The sequence below is a fragment of the Mustela erminea genome, chromosome 13 (assembly GCF_009829155.1).
Source record: "Mustela erminea isolate mMusErm1 chromosome 13, mMusErm1.Pri, whole genome shotgun sequence".
Classification (NCBI taxonomy): domain Eukaryota; kingdom Metazoa; phylum Chordata; class Mammalia; order Carnivora; family Mustelidae; genus Mustela; species Mustela erminea.
The window spans coordinates 20,067,022-20,084,902 of record NC_045626.1 but is presented as its reverse complement, the minus strand read 5'-3'; the positions used below and the strand labels follow the sequence as shown (position 1 = coordinate 20,084,902).

The 17,881-nt window shown below is 36.7% G+C and overlaps 1 protein-coding gene across 6 annotated transcripts in view; it reads left to right on the top strand.

Annotated features, from left to right (window-relative positions):
- RAB27B (RAB27B, member RAS oncogene family) overlaps window positions 1-17,881 on the top strand; it is a 190,882-nt gene that overhangs the window by 43,710 nt on the left and 129,291 nt on the right. For 2 of the 6 annotated variants that reach the window (XM_032309939.1, XM_032309934.1), the window contains exons 1-2: window positions 1,876-1,957; window positions 2,090-2,164. The exons of 2 other annotated variants lie outside the window; for them this stretch is intronic. The gene's annotated coding sequence lies outside the window, so the exon portion shown is untranslated. Of the gene's footprint in view, window positions 1-1,875; window positions 1,958-2,089; window positions 2,165-17,881 lie in introns of those variants that run through there. 2 more of the 6 variants (XM_032309936.1, XM_032309945.1) reach the window with 2 other exon arrangements.

Below are 17,881 nucleotides of genomic sequence, written 5' to 3'. Positions count from 1 at the left end.
TAGTTTATATAAATGAAGCCATAATTTGTACCTTTGTCTGGGTTTTGACAAATTCAGTGTAATTATTTTGAGATTCATATATGTTGTCGAATGTAGCAAGAGTTAATTCCTTATTATTGTGGAGGGATACCCTGCTGATACACCACAATTTAACCATTCATCTCTTGACAGACACTTGAGTTCTTTCCTATTTTCTATTAGTACAAGTAAAACTCTATGAAAATTCATATAAGCCTTATAAGCCTTTGTACTGTTGTCATCTTTTCTGGACAAATGCCTTGGAGGGAAATGACTGGGTTATATGATATGTGCATGTTTAACTTTTTCAGAAATGAAAACACTATTTTTTAAAGTGTTTCTTAATGAGTTTTGTGCCCTCCCTCTTTTATCTTTAACTACTCTAGCCAAATACTTATCTATTTCATTAACTTTTTCAAAAATTTTCTTTTGGTTTTCTTTGGTTTTGTTGATGTTTTATACTTCTCTCTAGTATAGATTTGTTTTCTATCTTATTGATATATTCTCTAGTATTTATTATCTCTTACCTTAATTTTCTGTCTTTTTCATTTGCTGATATAAGAAATTGAGACTATAAATTTAAGTACGCTTTCAGAGCCTCCTATATAGTATTTTAATGATTATATATCTCTAGTTATTTTTAATAATCTTACATAACTTTCCAGATTCTGGTCCATTCTGAACCAATCTGCCTAAAACCAACCAAACTATAACTATTATACTTGGGGAGGCAGAAAAGAAATCAGTGTTGATTTCTCAGACCCATTTCCCTGGCTTAACCCCATATACATAATATCAAAACACAGAAACTCATACCAGATATGGCACACCCTGATTTAGTATTATTTATTCTCTTACAGCAAATAGTATATGGACACATAACTGCTTTACTACACACATATATTCGTATCTTTTCTCTACCTTTAAATTATAAGCTTCTTCAAGGTAAATGTAGACTTAACACAGACCTTAAATAAAATAGCTGCTTGGAGAGATGTGCTAGTTGAATTTAACTAGTTAGGGGATTGACTTCTGTATCTGCTTTCTGTAGTATAACGTCTCAGCTTACTGGTCCGTTTATTGTTTCCACAAATATTTACTGAGGACCTACTATGTGCTGAGTGATCTCCAAGGCTACTGTATCAAAGTAGAGAGAACTTGCTGGGGAAAAGGTCCTGCAAAGAGGAAGAGATGGGGCACAGAATAGAAGCAGGGGTGGTGTTTTATGGAGTCACCCTTAGACAGTTTGCTTCTTCAAAAGCAAGCTTCCAGAAGTCTTTACGTTTTTTATTCTCGTGCTTATTTTAGTTTTTAGTTTTAGTTTAGGTTTTAGAACTGAATGTGCCATTAAACACAGAGTTTTTAGGCCTTTAACAAACACTTTCAGCAAATGGTAAGGAAAGACCTCAAACTTAAAAAAAAATCCCCTACTTCTTTATTCGTGTTTCCTTTACATTTTAAACGTAAAATAAATAGGTAGCAAAAGCAAAATAGACAGATACAGTCCATATAGTATAGGTGCACATTAGGTTTCCTTTAAAAAGCCCTCCAGCTTTAACATTTTCAAGAACACCGGTTACTTAACAGACAAGATTATCTGTAATCCTTTTTGGGATCAGCAGCGGGGTCTGGAAATGTTAGCAGATCTGTTTACTCTTAATCACTTTTGCCAAACCCCAAGCCTTTGCCCTGGGTGCTTAACAAGCTGGGGTCCCCGAGAGCCCTTGGGGAGACCCTCTGGAGGCATCACAAGATGCAGGGAAGCTCTTCAGGGTTCCCGGGTGTGTAAAGAGGCGCAGGCACTAGGACCGCCCCGACGCCGCTAGGCAGCCGCGCTTCACAGCGTGTCAGCGGGACTGAACCGCCTTTGCTGTTACACAAGAGAGCCGACAGCAGCAGTAGCAGCTCAGCATCCTTCCCCCTTCTGGCCTGTTGGAAGGTATTTACTTGCTATTTATCATTCAGATTTTGTAGACCGTCAGTGTGCCTTTAGTGTTCACCTAGTCTGATGCTCTAGCAGGCTGTCCAGCACTCGTCGGGTTACTATATGATTTTATGTTAATTTCCACAGCTGATGGAAGCAACAGTGCCATAAAGAAATGGGCTAGATATTTCCAGAGGCTGAAATCTGGAGACATTTGGAGGTGTAAGTACATTGGTCACAGATCTCTAACGCCCTGGCTGTGTTGGTTGTACCTCTTGACCTTCTTCCTCACGGAAAGAGCCCATGTAAAATGCCATCTGCATATTTCATTCATGAAGGAAAAACACCAAGACGGTGACAGAAACCACTAATGATGGCCCTGCAGCTCCACTTTGGAGTGGCTGTGGTTCCCCCTCCCAGCCTGTGGGTTTGCAAGAGCAGAAGCTGGATTTGCAACAGAGTTTGGATGGGAAAGAGATTTTGCTCAGGGCTGCAGAAGGCTTGCTGGCTTTCTGCTTTCTGTTTTCAAAGCTCAAAGATTGTCCTTTCTAATCACTGCCGTGGTGCAGTGTAGGAGTCTTTTTATGCTTTATTTCTGCATTCCAAATACTCCTCATAGATGTGGGCTGCCAGAAAGCTGTTACACCATTCTGCACCTCTCAGTATAAAGCCATTGAGGAGAAACTGAGTTTGCTTTTTCTTGGACCATACTCCACTCAATACTACAATTAGTAGATGACACACAGAAACATTAAAAAAAAATAGCTATCTAAGATTCCGTCTCCTGTTCAAAAATACATCTGGTTATGTGTGATAAGGGAGTACTTTGCTACTAGGATCCCCAAATGAATATCACTCTACAGAGAAAATTGGACATTCTCTTTAAGTATTTTACAAACAGTTGAAGATGCTTTTGTAGGGCCTTGATGCCAATTTCATGCATTAAAAGCTCTTTGGAAACTTTAAAGCCTTGTCAAATTGATGTTAGATTATTACCCTAGAAATCAGATCAAATGTCTTATTCCAAAATGAAACAGGTAAACGTATTTATGAATGAATAAAATGTTGAGTCATATTAATGGTTAATTCATGGGAAATTTTAAGATGAACTGTGGTATTAAATTTATTTCAGGAAAGAAAATATCCAACTGAGTCTCACAGCAAGGCATCAATACTGAAAAGGTGACTTTAATGAAAAGCATTTTTGAGTTAAAATACATTTAATAGTTCAAAAATTATATCCTTTAAATACTTATATTTGAAACATTGAGTACCATAAATGCGGTTTAAAATTGTTGAAGTATTAAGCTTTTGAAAATACACCTATAATTCTCCTAAAACTCTTTATTTGGTACAAAAAGAGAGGTACAGAGCTTATGAGGGAGGCAGGGAGGGAGTCTTATTTTGTTGTTCTGTACTTCTTTCTATTTGAACATTCTGATTGAATGTTTACTATATAAATATGCTACCTGTATATTTTTTTAATGTAACAGAAATTACAAGTGCTTGTAACAATTAATTTGCAATATCCTTAAATGCAAATGACTATAATCATATAAAAGGAACATGTTAATATTGCTCTATAATATTTCTTTAAGCAGGAAAAATCTTTGAAAACAATGCATTACTTCTAGACAAAGTTAGGGAAATCAGACTGGGGGTGTTAATAGGCTTTTGGTATTTTGTGAAGCAAAGGAAATTTTTTACATTTATTTTTAGTTGGTATAACAAAATACTATATAACTCCATGAGCTTTGTGTTAATAAATTTTCTCCTTTTTCCCTTTTAAAATAAAAAAAAAATGATTCTATATTCTCAGTCTGGAAAGATGACTCAGTTCTCTCAAATTAGAACTTAGTTTTAAAAATTCTTGCCCAACATGTGATTTGCAGCCCTAAACTTTAGTTTTATGTCATATATGTTATTCATGCCTTATCATAAATAATCTAAAAATAATTTAATTATATGTTGGGTCTAAAGATTCATTGAACTCAATAATGATAGGGGGAAAAAAGTAGAGAATAGAGATCTTATTCAGAATTTGATACTCTTTGCAGAACATGAATTTTGTTTCTGAATTTAAGTCCTGAAATTAAGTCCACCGGCCAGACCTGACTTCAGGCAAGGGCTCAGTGCTCAGTGGAAGTACAGACTTGCTGGCAAACAAGTGGGGCTTAAGCTTCAGAATAAAATGCAAAAGCTAAAACTAATTTGTTAAAGTGTGAAAGTAGTGATTATCTGGTGATGTTTATCCCAGAGGATAATCTCTTTAGGCCTTGAGGAGTCTGGCTTCCCAGGAGAGCCACATGAATATCAACATTATCTAGATTTACTAGATAATAGTGGGGTAGTGAGGTAGATATTTCTAAAAGATTACTTTCAACGTACAAATTTTTCTTTAAAAGAGGCTCAGCAAATAACAAATCTGGATACACTGATTTTACCCTCCGCAGTGCTTTTTTTCCTAAAGGACATAATAGATTCTGAAACAGGGATTCTCATGCGAAGTGGGTGCTAGTAAGACATTTAAGAAAGAAATGAATAAAATGAGCTTTTATATGATTAAACTACCCAGAAGGAGCTAATGTAATAGGAGAAGAATGTCAGCGAAACGTGTGTCATTTCAGTTTACATTGATTTTAGTCTTCTGCATGGAGTAAGAGAAGATGTCTCCTGGTAGAAGCCACAGAAAATGCAAAAAATTAGCTGAGGGTTGACTTCTAATGGTTAGCCCTGCAGGAAACGCTGAGTGTTGAAGGGATAAAGAAACAAAAGGGATAAAGAAAGAAGCTCTGAGAGATGGCTACAATGTTAACATGAATGTTTACAAACCTGTTGACCACACATACAAGCCTCAGTGACTAGGAATTATATGTGACTCGAGAAATTTCCTTGACGATTTTACTTGAATTTCTCTATTTGCGTCTCTAATTGTGATGTTTTTTTCTTGTTAAATGAAAGAGTTAGAAGAAATGGAACAAGAGCGTGTTAGTAGCATGTGGGGTCCACCTCACAGACGCCTGTGTGAACCAGGAGGGAGGGGACATATTTTGTGGGAGTTTGGCAAAAGGGAGAAGCTACTATCCATAGAGTTTTGGGAATAAACTTTTCTCAAAAGCAAAGGTTTTGTTTCCAAAATTGATTTTACTTATAAAGAACTAAGTTTGTAGGTACTGCAGGAAGCTTTCAAGGAAATGAGAGTTAGCCTTTAGGTGTAAAAGACCAGTTAGCAAAGTGAAAGGTATACCATGGATTGCTGATAAGCAGTTTTATCCAAAGCATTGTTTCAATTATCCCTCCCAGTTCATGCACTTGTAACTGAAGGGGATGTAGGACACCACTCAGACACTCTTGCTTCCTTCCTTATGTCTTTTATTTAATACAGAAGAAGTTAAAACTTCTTCTTAAGGAAACTTGAGAAATATCAATCATGCTTCCGTACATGTTTAAATAACAAATGAGCTTTGCTATTCCCCTAAATATACTGTAATAATTACAGTTTACATTTTAGAATCGGTATAAGATTTTATGGACACAGCATTTAATATTTTTGGATTATATTTATTTATTAGATATTTGTCAATTCCTCACCGCGTGGTGGGTATAAGGTCAGACCTGTAAATAAGATATGTCCCGCCATTCACGGCTTCATCATCCTGTGGAGAGAAATCAGCCAAAAAACCCAAATATTATAAACCAAATACATTATTATTAAAATTCTTTTAAAATTATTATAACCTGTGAAAAAGTAAACCAGAATATATCTAATAGACACTAACTTGAAAATTAGAAGAGAGTATTATGATAAAGAAAGACTTGGTGGTTTTTTTAAGATGTGGTTGTCTGGAAAACTCCCTGAAAAATTGGTAGATCATCAGGGATCTGAGTGAAAGAGACAGCCAAGCAATGAGCAGAAAGAGGGCAGACTTCATGCTGCAATTTAAATAGATTCTAGGTCACTCTGTAAGTCTTGAAAACTTGAGCATTTTACCCCCTTGATAAAACTTCATAGAGTTTTCAGAAAAACAAGATAACATATGTTAAGAGTCCATGACAATATCTGGGGCAAAGTGAATTTCCATTATGACTTCTAAAGTGTCATTACAACTTTATGAATTCACTCCTTTAAATACTTAGTCAAATAAACAAGTACTGGACCATTTGATCACTCCTGTGTCCCTTTCCTTAGAGCTTTATGGTGATGCTATTTACACAGTGGAGGGAGGCAAGATGGTCACTCCCATGGACAGCAGAAAGAGAGAACCTTATTCCTGAATCTTCTAAAGAAACCAAGTCTCAATTAGGAGCTTTGTGAGCTGCAGTTGTGGTACATTTGTGATTGTCTCCTCAGAAACCTCCAACATAGTGGTTGATGGGGATTAATTAAGGTGCTTTTCCTCCCAGGGGATGCTGGAGGGATAGGACCACCTCCAAGGAGGTTGGCCTGGGTCCCCTGGCAGGACTGTGCTTGCTGGACATGGTCTTTAAACACAACTTCTTAAGAAGTTCAGTGGATAAACATAGCACTTGACAGTGAACGGCACGGGGCGCAGGCTCAAGTTCAAGAAGTGAGTTCATGGATGAGGAAGGCGGTTTATTACTACTTGGAGGGACTCCCGTCTGAACACTTCGGAGTTTTGTCATCTCATCAGCGCACAGCTAGAAAATATATACTTGCACACAACCACACGTATTCCAGATATATATCCGTCCTAGAACACTGATACGGATTTGTATGTTGCAGTATATATACATTATGTGGAGAATTGCTGTGTGGTGATTTTTAAGTATTTCCTCCCCTATTGCTATTGACGATACAACTAGGTAGAGTGGCAAAATTGTTCAACAATATTTTCACTGAGTCCTTTCAAAGAAAAACATTAATCCCGGGTGTTATCAGCTGGACGTAGGTGAAGCTACTTTATCAGACAGAATCCAAAATAGAAAACTAAACTAAAGGAGAAGGCTGAAAGAGGCTCACACTGAAAAGAAGCATTGTTAGGGGGGGGAAGTTCCCTGACATATAAGATTGGATGCGGCAGCTACAGACAAATTGGCCGGACCAGAAAAAAGCAAAGGCCCTTTCTGAGGGTGAAAAGAAGTCCAGAAGGTCAGGAAAGGAAGTAGAATTCAAGTTCGCGAGATCTTGCACTGCTAATGTTTAAATCTGTCTGTAGCTCTGTCACGCTCTATTAGTGTGTCCCTGAAAACATAACTTTAACTATTTTGGTCTTAGTTTCTTTATGGCAATCTCTTGAATTTTAGTAGTGAATTAATATCATTAAATGAGGGAAGAGGGTAATACATAAATATCTAATAGGCAGATAATTACTAAATTACATTTTAAAGCAGAAAACATAATTAAGGGGCACCTGGATAGCCCGGTTGGTTAAGCGTCCGACTCATGATTTGGCTCAGGTCATGATCTCATGGTTGTGAGATTGAGTCCCTGGCTGGGCTCTGTGCTGGGCATGGAGCCTGCTTAGGATTCTTCCTCTTCCTCTCCCTCTGCCACTTGCCCATTTGTAACTCTTAAAAAAAAAAAAAAAGCCATAATTAAGATTTAAAAGTTTTTTTTTTTTTAAAGATATAATTAATTTATTTGACAGGAGAGACACAGTGAGAGAGGGAACATAAGCAGGGGGAGTGGGAGAGGGAGAAGCAGGCTCCCTGCTCCGCAGGATACTTGGCTGGATCCCAGGACTCTGGGATCATGACCTGAGCCAAAGGCAGACGCCTAATGACCGAGCGACCCAGGTGTCCCTAAAAGGGCTGTTAAATAGATGATTAAACCTACAATTCACCAATAAGATATATCTATCCTGAGCCTGTAAGCAACTAATAACATAACCTAAAATAATTTAAACAAAGTATATGAAGCAGAGAAATGGATGAATCCACAGTCACAGTGAGATTGTACTAAAATTCACTCAGAAACTGGGCGAAAATTAGTGAGGATAGAGAATTTGAGCAATACAATTTATAATCTAATGGGCATATTTGGAAACTGCGACCAATAAAGTTATTCTTTCTAAGCATACTTAAAAAGTCTTTTAAAAAATATTTTATTTATTTATTTGACACAGAGAGAGACAGAAAACACAAGCAGGGAGAGCAGGAAGCAGAGGGAGAAGCAGGCTCCCCACTGAGCAGGGAGCCTTCTGCAGGGCTCTATCCCAGGACTCTGAAATGATGACCTGAGCCAAAGGCAGACACTTACCCAACTGAGCCACCCAGGCGTCCCCATAAACAGTCTTTTTAATGCATAAAATTTATTAACAAAATACAAAGCAAGTATCAACAAATGACAAAGATCAGTTAATGTCCTTTGTCACAGTTAATGTCATTTGATCACAATTTAGTGAATGTTTTTGTATCAGAAACTTACACAGTTCAAGCTAACCATATCCTATATAAAAGGTAATATAATCCGACTTGAAAATGTAGAAAATAATGTCTAGGATTAAAATAAGCTATTAAATCACATTTGACTCCATTAAAAAATTTCACTTTTATCCATGCATCTCATTGAGATTATTTCTAATGAGGCACATTTTTCAATTTTTCCCCCAGGGTACTATGTAGGGGCTTAGATAAAAGTGCTCTGAACTGAACACTCTTGAAATGTTCCCAACCAGCCACTTCTGCACGATGACCAAAAACGTGACTGGTTTATAAGAAATCCATGATTCTGATTCTAAGACCAAATTTCAACTGGGCCCACTCCGTAACGATCATGTCCTGTTGGTAAATCCTTGTTTTCAAGGTTAGAATTAACTTCTGACTGGATTTTGGATGGTCTATATTGCAATATCCTGTATTTTCTTAATGCAGAAATTATTCCAATCACTGTAAACAAATACCAACCAAGTCCATTCTTAATGGAATCCCAAAATGATTTATCTGGGTTGTGAATATTGTAGGTGTTATACTTTTATCAATGTTGTTTTTATTATTATTATTTTAATTATTATTATAATTTAATTATTAATTATTATCTTTCCTTTCACCACTTTTATAAACTATTTTTTAAAAGCCTTAACACATAGAAATTTTTCATGACAGACCACAATGCCCTTTTGGAAAAATTTTAGTTATCTGCAAGTTTCCATTCATTTAAGCTCAAACTGAATCAGAATTCATTTGACTGGAAGCAATCTCATTCTTGATCTCCTAAAGCACTTTTATTTGACTGCTGTGATTCAGGGACCCCTTACACTTTGCTTTCTATGATGTGTGCATTTGCCTCACCTCTTTGACGATGTTTTAATCACCTTCGTATGTCCCTAGGGGCTCAATAAATATTTTAATGAATCAAAAAAATTTCCATTTGAGATCTATACCTACTTTGCTCTCAGTATGAGAAGGGCATGAGACTTTCTCTCTGAGGATTGCATATGCTCTCTGAAAAAGAATGACCCTATTTCAAGCCCTGACAAGAAAAAACTCTAGGAAAGCTATAAATCTTGTATCATTCCATGTGTATGTCAAAAGTTATCTATCTTACCAACAAATGGCTCAATTAAAGAGCAGTTGCTCCTGGCAAAGTGATCTCTTGAATGGTGCTTTTTCATTCTGAATGGATCCCTTTGTTACTGCAATAAAAAGGCTTCATGTACTCCAAGTCCGTTTGAGTCCTTTTCAGAATGTTAAAATTTCTTTCTGTCAGTAATATTCTGCCTCTATTAAGGTATTAAAACATTCAGTTTTAGAATAATTAAAGTAAAGCTTGGAAGGGACTTTTGAAACCTCCTCCCTTTTAGAGGTGAAGATCCTGAAGGTCCCAGTGGTCAGGTCATGTTGTACCAGATCCGAGAGGAGAATCTTGTCTTAGGATTTTCACCTTGGCTTTATTATATCAGCATCTAGTTTGTAAAGTGCAGTTTCAAAATGTAAAATCAAAGCTCTTAGGCATGTAGAAAATGAACATGTGTAAAGGACTATAATTCATTAATTAATGAAGGATTATCAGTCAGATGTAATGAGCAGTTTGAAAAACACCTAAGCAACTATATAGGTTCCTATATATGCATGTGGGCAAGTTTAAAAAGAAGCGTTAGGATAAGATGGTGAATTTTTTTTTTTGAAGATTAATCTTTGCGGTTATCTGTTCCATCAGGCAAAAATTATTTGCATTTCTACAGGACAAAAGCCTACAAATTAACAAGTCACTTCACTGCATCTGGGACTTTTAATCAATAATAAACAATGAGATGAACTAAATATCTTCTCTTAGATAATCCTAGGGGTTGTCTTTGTCCCCATGTGTTATGGAAAGTACTTTCTGCGCCTCTTTGTGCCTTATTTCTGCAGTCTAGATCAGGGATTGACCAGCCAACCTGTGTGCCAAATCCAGTCCATTGCCTGGTCTGTAAGGGAAGTCTTACCCAAGCACAGCTTTGACCTGATTCTTTGCACGGAGGCGTCAAGAGTGTTAATTAACCAAATAGACTTCCTGGAGTTTGCTCTGTGAATCTAGGGTCTTACAGTATTACTAATCACTAAGACCACAAAATTAACATCTGTCTGGAAATTCTAATAGTCTTGAGTCAGACTTTTAAATTCTCTTTTAGTACCTCTTCTAAGTCTGGGAAACCAACCCCCAAACACCTCTCTCCACTAGCTTTCACCTGCTGTTCCTATAAGTTAAGATGAAATCTTCCCTTCTAGAGCGTCCTCTAATTTGTTCTGGTCCTTAGCCTTTTGGAAGTAACCTTTTTATTGCCTGAAAGGCAGGGACTTAGGTACTAGACCAGCTTCTTAAAATGGTTTCATGGGCATCCAGTCCACATGTGTTCCTCAAAGATGAGCCGCCGTATATGATTTAATAAGAATCCTTCTCAGATATGGCATACCAAGCGTAGACTTTGTTGCAATATTGATTTGTGCACTTATTTTCTGGTAAAAATGGGGACACATTGGCATTGATCCTATGCAAATAACCTATTGCCATGGAAAGTAAAGAGATGCAGTAAAAATATTTGCTTCTGAATTCCTAGTGGGTCAGTGGGAATCAGATACCATTTAGAACATCAATTTAATAATCTTCTAAGATTAGGATTAGGGATAGTTTAAGAAAGAGAAAGGGTTTCCTTACACATTTATAAAAAAAAAAGTAGGAAGTTAAAATAATGCCAACCATATTCCCAACAAATAATCACAATTAATTATTCCTCCTGAGCTCATTTGGTTCTGGTGATAAGCCCTCGTTGCCCTGGGTCAGCAGTCTGCTTTCATGTAATATGTCTGTTTCTGGGCTAGGAAGAATCCAGCAAATCCTAACTTACTGCACTGGTATGGCCTAAAAGTTGTCCAGGCCGTGTGAATTTAGAAGCTATCCTTGGGAGTCTGTCTACTCTTTGAAAAGTCTATCCTTGGTGCTGTCTTTTTGACAAGGCTCTCAGACTGTACTTTTTTGTTGAAAACACCAATTTTAGCCTACAGCTTATAGCAGAGCTCTGAGGCAGCTGCTGATGAAGCTGACTGTGGTTAATTTATAACAATAACCAATGATGTCAGAATTGAGGGGAGTAAAGTTTTCTAGTAGGTTCTCAAATGGTTTGACCAGTGTTTTCCCTGAGGGTAAGAACATATTATGGAAGGCACTGAAGAATCTCCAGGGCTTTCCCCCAAAAGCTTCTAATTTCTTAAGTATTTATATTAATTATCTTTTACTTATGCAGATTAGCCTAAGGAAGTCTGAGCCTGTCTCCTGACTTTATAATTTTTCCCTGTAGCTCTTCCAATAGTATTGAGCTAATGAGTAACTGTGGAGAGCTGAACAAACCTAATTGTTTCTTGCATCTTTTTTCTCTCTCTCTCTCTTTTTTACTTTTATAAAGTAAAATAACCAATCCTTGTGATTTCTTAAATTTCTGAAAAATCTCAAAAATAAATTAAGGAGTTAATTTTAAGGGCCATTGGGGGTCACCTCCCAAACCGCTGAATTCTAATTTACCAATCATGGCTCTGGCAAATATAAAATGCACATCTGTAAACAATGTCACATAACTTATGAGTGAATAAGAGAACTAGATGTTATGACTGCTGCTGAGAAAATACAAGAAATATGTATATATAGGCAATTTAACAAAGATGTGGTAGGATAATTCTACTGAGTCAGATTTAAAAACTTGCTAAAATCTAACAGACCATAAATATTTGGAGTTGTCTCACTGGGCAAAAAGTGTTTGCATATTTAGTAGAAAAATTCAACAAATCAATAAGTAATTTTACTAAGTCTTAAATTAAAAACAAAAAGTGAGACAAACTAAGTAGTATATTCTTCTGGACTTGTGCTGCCTGGTGAGGTAGCCACCAGTTTTTTAAACGTGGCTGTTTGAATTTCAATTTTAATTAATTAAAATGAAATATAACAAAAACTTTCAGTCTCTCAGCCACACTGTCCACATTCTACATGCTCAGTGACTACACTTGCCTCATGGCTACCATATTGGGCAACACTGCCATTTTCACAAAAAGTTCTAGACATCCTACCTACAGAATCCTCAGGTGGGCATTGATCCTGTAGAGTATTAAAGGTGTGTTGCCCACATTTTTGCCTTATGTCCAAGGGTTGGAGAATTTTTTTTAATGGTGATAGAATTTAAAACCATCTAAAAGTTAAAATTTGATAGTAAATGCCTACAATTTGAGTAAACTTTACGTGTATCATGATCATGCCTGAATGGAAAATTATACAAGTAAACCAAATGATGCATGATATATTTCGGTATTACTATTTTTAAAAAGGCTTTAGAGCAAATAGTTTTTTTAAAAGTTTAATACTACCAAAATACATCATGCATCATTTAGTTTACTCGAGGTAATTCAATCAACTCTCTAAAAAACCATCGAAGTTGGGATATGTGAATGGTTCTCGTGAAACAGAGCAGGGTCAAAAAAGAAAAGATGTGAGTCATGGCAACCATGGTATCTGAGGAGATTTTTTGCTTCACACAGAATTTCATTTTTTCATGCTCAATTATGGTAAAACAGAATTGCACATATTGCTGTTAAAGTAACTTCCACATTAAACAGAATCTATGTTTTATAATAACACTCAACAGTGCAGTAAGAAAATAGAACATGTATGAAATAGGATGCTATTTAAAATTGGAAAATTAATTTTTTAATAGAGAACTATTTTACCTTGGATTTCTCATTAACACAATGAAGGGATTTTATTCCCTGAATTTTATGAGTTTGTGAATTTCATCATTTATTAAACAAATATGTATGAGGTGCCTGTTAGGCAAACAGGATAGACAGTGTCCACCCATATGGACCGTGCAGACTGATAAGGAAGACAGAAAATAAACATAACTAATTAATTACACCTGTTATAAGTTTTGTGAAAAAGTACGTATGTTGGGAATCCTTTCCTAGTCTGTTGGGATGTGGGCTGACTGTATTTGGGGTGGGATAGAGTCGGGAGAGTCATGTCCAAGAAATCAGCATTTAAACAAGGATCTAGAAGATAAGTAGAGATTTTCTAGATAAGGGAGGTTTGTCAACGGAGTCGGGTGGAAAGCTTCAGAAAGGAAAGGGCATGTAGGAGGTCTTGACAAAGGAGGCAGCATGAATGTTGACGCATGAAACTTAGACTTAAAAGAATTGTGTTTTACTGCTATTATTTCTTTTTGTGGCAAAAAAGAAAGAGGGCACAGATTACTTTCATATATCAAACCGCAATCAAGGAATTATGTAAGTAGACATAAGCCTAGTGCCCTACTCCTCATTTAAAATTACCAAACGTATCTCCCTCTGTGGGAGAAAGTCTCATATAGTTACCTTGATTTCCACTAAGATCTGAAATGGAGGAGTTAAGCTTCTTTTTTTTAACGATTTATTTTCTTATTTAGAAAGTATGTGTGCTGAGAGCTGCGGCGGGGAGGGGCAGAGGGAGAGGGAGAGAGACTCTCAAGCAGACTCCCCACTTAACATGGAGCTCTATGTAGGACTCGATCTCATAACTCTGAGCTCATGACCTGAGCCAAAATCAAGAGTTGATCACTCAACCAACAGCTACTCAGGTGCCCTCAAATCTTATGTTTGAATGTTGTATGGTATATCATCTTGGCATCATCTTTCTTCCTTTCCACATACCTCTCATGATATATCTGTCCTGTCATACATACATTTGTTGTGCTGTATTTGACGTCTTTTCTAGAATGTGAGCCCATAATAACCTCTGTGATTCTTGCACTTAACATAAACTTGCAAGGAGAGCTGTTCCATAAATGTTCATTGAGAAACTAGGCAAATGGATAAATGAATGGTCCTAGAATTAGGAATGTACCAAGAGAAAAAAAAAGACCTTAAATTACCTGACTGAATCTCTTAAATGATTCTTTTTTTATTTTATATGGAAGTAACTTGATAATATCTAAGTTATTTGACTAAATAACATCGATAAGTCAAGAAATTTTCAAAGGTAAGAACATCCATATTATCAAGGAGATGTTCAACTTTTATTGAATGCCTCCTCTATACAAATCAGCAATTTTAAAAAGAGAGAAGATACAGTTTTTGCCTTCTAGGAATTTGAAATAAAGTTGAAAAACAAGAACGTGTGCTTAAAAATGCAATGACTAATATAGAAAATATGTACTAAACACCAAAGGAATACATAAAAAGTGGCAAATACTAGAGTTTGAAAAACAAACCATAAGGGTATTCCAAAATCCTAGTCATATTATAGGCCACAAATGAGGGAAGATTTCCATGTAATACCAGACCCCTTTAATTGTTCTTAGATGACCAAACATTGACTTATAATTTTGTCCTTTTGCATATATTTCCAGCATTTTATAGCTGGCTGCCTTTGAGGACATTACTTATATTTTCTATATAAGAACAGCTAGAAAGAAAAGAATGAAATTAATATTTGTTGATCACCTACCATATCCCAGACACTGAGGACAGATTTTACATAATGTATTTGTACCTTAAATGCTTTTATAGAACATAAACACGTTCAAAAGGTTTTAAAAAATTTAATCTGCATCTTTTACTGTTTGTGGGACAGGTATTTTTCATAAAACAACTTTGCTGTGCTATATTCTGCACATGACAAGCTGTATACTCTTCTGTAAACATGGGCACTATCAAGTTGGAGAATATTATCACCCCCAAAAGTCTCCTGTTGTCCTTTTGCAGTGAACCCTGGCCTTGGGCTGCCAGCAGTGTACCATTGTCACCATAAATTCCGTTGCCTTATCTGGCATTACATGGAAATGAAACCATATAGTATGTTCATTTTGTGTCTGACTCCTTTCACTCAGTACAAGGTTTCTGTCCTTGCATATATCAGCAGTTCCAGATTTTTTTTTTAATCTCTGAGTAATATTCTATCTCATGTATAGTTTATTGAATATTATATCTCATGTTTATTGACTATTATATCTCATGTATAGTTTATTTACTCATTCTCCTTTTGAAGGACATTTAAGGTGGTTTTCCATTTTTTTGGCTACTAGGAATAAAATTGCTCTGAACCTTTGTTTTCTTTTAAAGATTTTATTTATTTATTTGAGACAGACAGTACAAGTGGGTTGGGGTCAGAGGGAGAATCACACTCCCCACAGAGTAGGGAGTTTGATGAGGGGCTAGATCCTGGGACTCTGGGATCTCTGACCTGAGCCAAAGGCAGCAGCTTAACTGACTGAGCCACCCAGGTGCCCCGCTATAAACCTTGATTTCAAGTCTTTGTGTAGAAGTAGGTTTTTACTTCTCTTGGTGAATACCTCAGAGTGGAATTGCTAAGCTCTGTAAGTGTGCATTTCATGTTGTAAGAAGCTCGTGAATGGTTTTCCAAAGTATTTGCTACATTATACTTGTCCAGAAGAAATGTATGCAAGTTCTAATTTCTCCACATTCTCAGGTACACCTGGTATTATTAATGTTTCTAAGTTTAGTCCTTCCTGCGAGTGGGTAGTGGGATCTCATTATAATTTTAAAGTTCATTTCTCCAGTAAACTAATGGTGTTGACCATCTTTACATGGGCTTATTACACATTTGCTTATCTTCTGGGAGGTTATCTGTTCAAATCTTTTGCCCACTTTTGTGTTAAGTTACTTTTCATAGAGTTGTAAGAGTTCTGTATGCATTCTGGATACAAATCCTTGGTAAGATATTTGTATTGCAAATATGTTCTCTCATTTGTTGACTTGTCTTTTTTTTTTTTTTTTTGAAGACTTTATTTTGTAGAGTAGTTTAAAATGGAGAGGAAGATACAGAGATTTCCCAGATAGCCCGTGCCCTGACACATGCACAATCTTTATGCACAATCCATTATTATTATTTTTAAAGATTTATTTATTTGAGAGAGAGAAAAAGAATGGGGAAAGCGGCAGAGGGAGAGAATCCACAAGAAGACTTTGAGCACAGAGCCCAACCCAGGGCTCAATCCAATGATAATGACCTGAGCCCAAACCATGAGTTGAACACTCAACTAACCAAGTCACCCAGGCGCCCCCAACTTCCCCATTACTATCATCCCCCTACAAAGTAGTACATTTGTTACAGTTGATGAACCTACATTGACACATCATAATCATCCAAAGTCCACAGTTTGCCTTAGGTTTCTCTGTTGGTGTATACATTCTTTGGCTTTGGATAATGTACAATGACACGTATCCACCATTAGGGTATCATACAGAGTATTTTCAATGCCCTAAAATTCCCTGTGCTTTATTTACCTCTTTATCCCTCCTTCCTCACTCCAACCCCTGGCAACCACTGATCTTTTTACTTTCTACATAGTTTTGTCTTTTCCAGAATGCCATATAGTTGGAATCTGATAGTCTGCAGACTTTTCAGATTGGCTTCTTTCACTTGGTAATATGCATTTAAGGTTACTCCATGTCTTTTCATGGCTTGATAGCTTTTTTTTTTTTAAGTGCTGAATAATATTCCATTTCCTGTATGTAGCACACTTTATTTATTCATTCATCTATTTGAAGGACATCTTGGTTTCTTCCAAGTTTTAGCAGTTATGAATAAAGTGTCTATAAACATCCATGAGCAGGTTTCTGTGTGAACATAAAATTTCAGTTCACATGTGTAAATTCCAAGGAATATGATTGCTGAATTGTATGGAGAGAGTAAGTTTAGTTTCTTTTTCTTTTTTCTTTTTCACTTTTATAAGTTACTGAGAGCAGTTTTAATTTTGATATAGTCAAAATTATATTGTCATTTACCTTTTGTTATTGATTATTATTATTTTTTAATAATTCAAAAAAATTTTTATAAACATATAATGTGTTATTAGCCCTAGGGGTACAGGTCTATGAATCGCCAGGTTTACACACTTCACAGTACCTTTTGTTATTTCTTACCTTGAGAGGTCCCCAGGTGAAATCTGAAATGGGCTCCTATACACAGAGGGCGAGAAGGTGAGACCATAGGCAGACCACTCCATAAGGTAGGTGGCAAGCGAGGGAATTTTCACACCAGGCTCGTCTTGTGGCTGCAAGACCTCTTCACCTGCCTTCCAGAATATTAAAGGCTTAGTTGTGTTCAGTCACTGCCCAGATGGTCTCAACAGCACATTGCTCTCTCTAGGCTGAATCCTTGAAACTGGCTTCGAAGTGGGGGATGGTGGGCAGAACCTATATTCCCAGGACAAGGGAGTGGGTGAGAAGCCTCCAGTTGCCTGGATTCAGCTCTTGGGTCAACTGATAGTCACATTCTCTCTCTCTCTCTCTTTTTTTCTTTCTTTCTTTTTTTTTTTTTTTTTTAAGATTTTATTTATTTATTTGACAGACAGAGATCACAGGTAGACAGAGAGGCAGGCAGGGAGAGGAAGGGAAGCAGGCTCCCCACTGAGCAGAGAGCCCGACACGGGGCTCGATCCCAGGACCATGGGATCATGACCTGAGCCGAAGGCAGAGGCTTAACCCACTGAGCCACCTAGGCGTCCCTAGTCACATTCT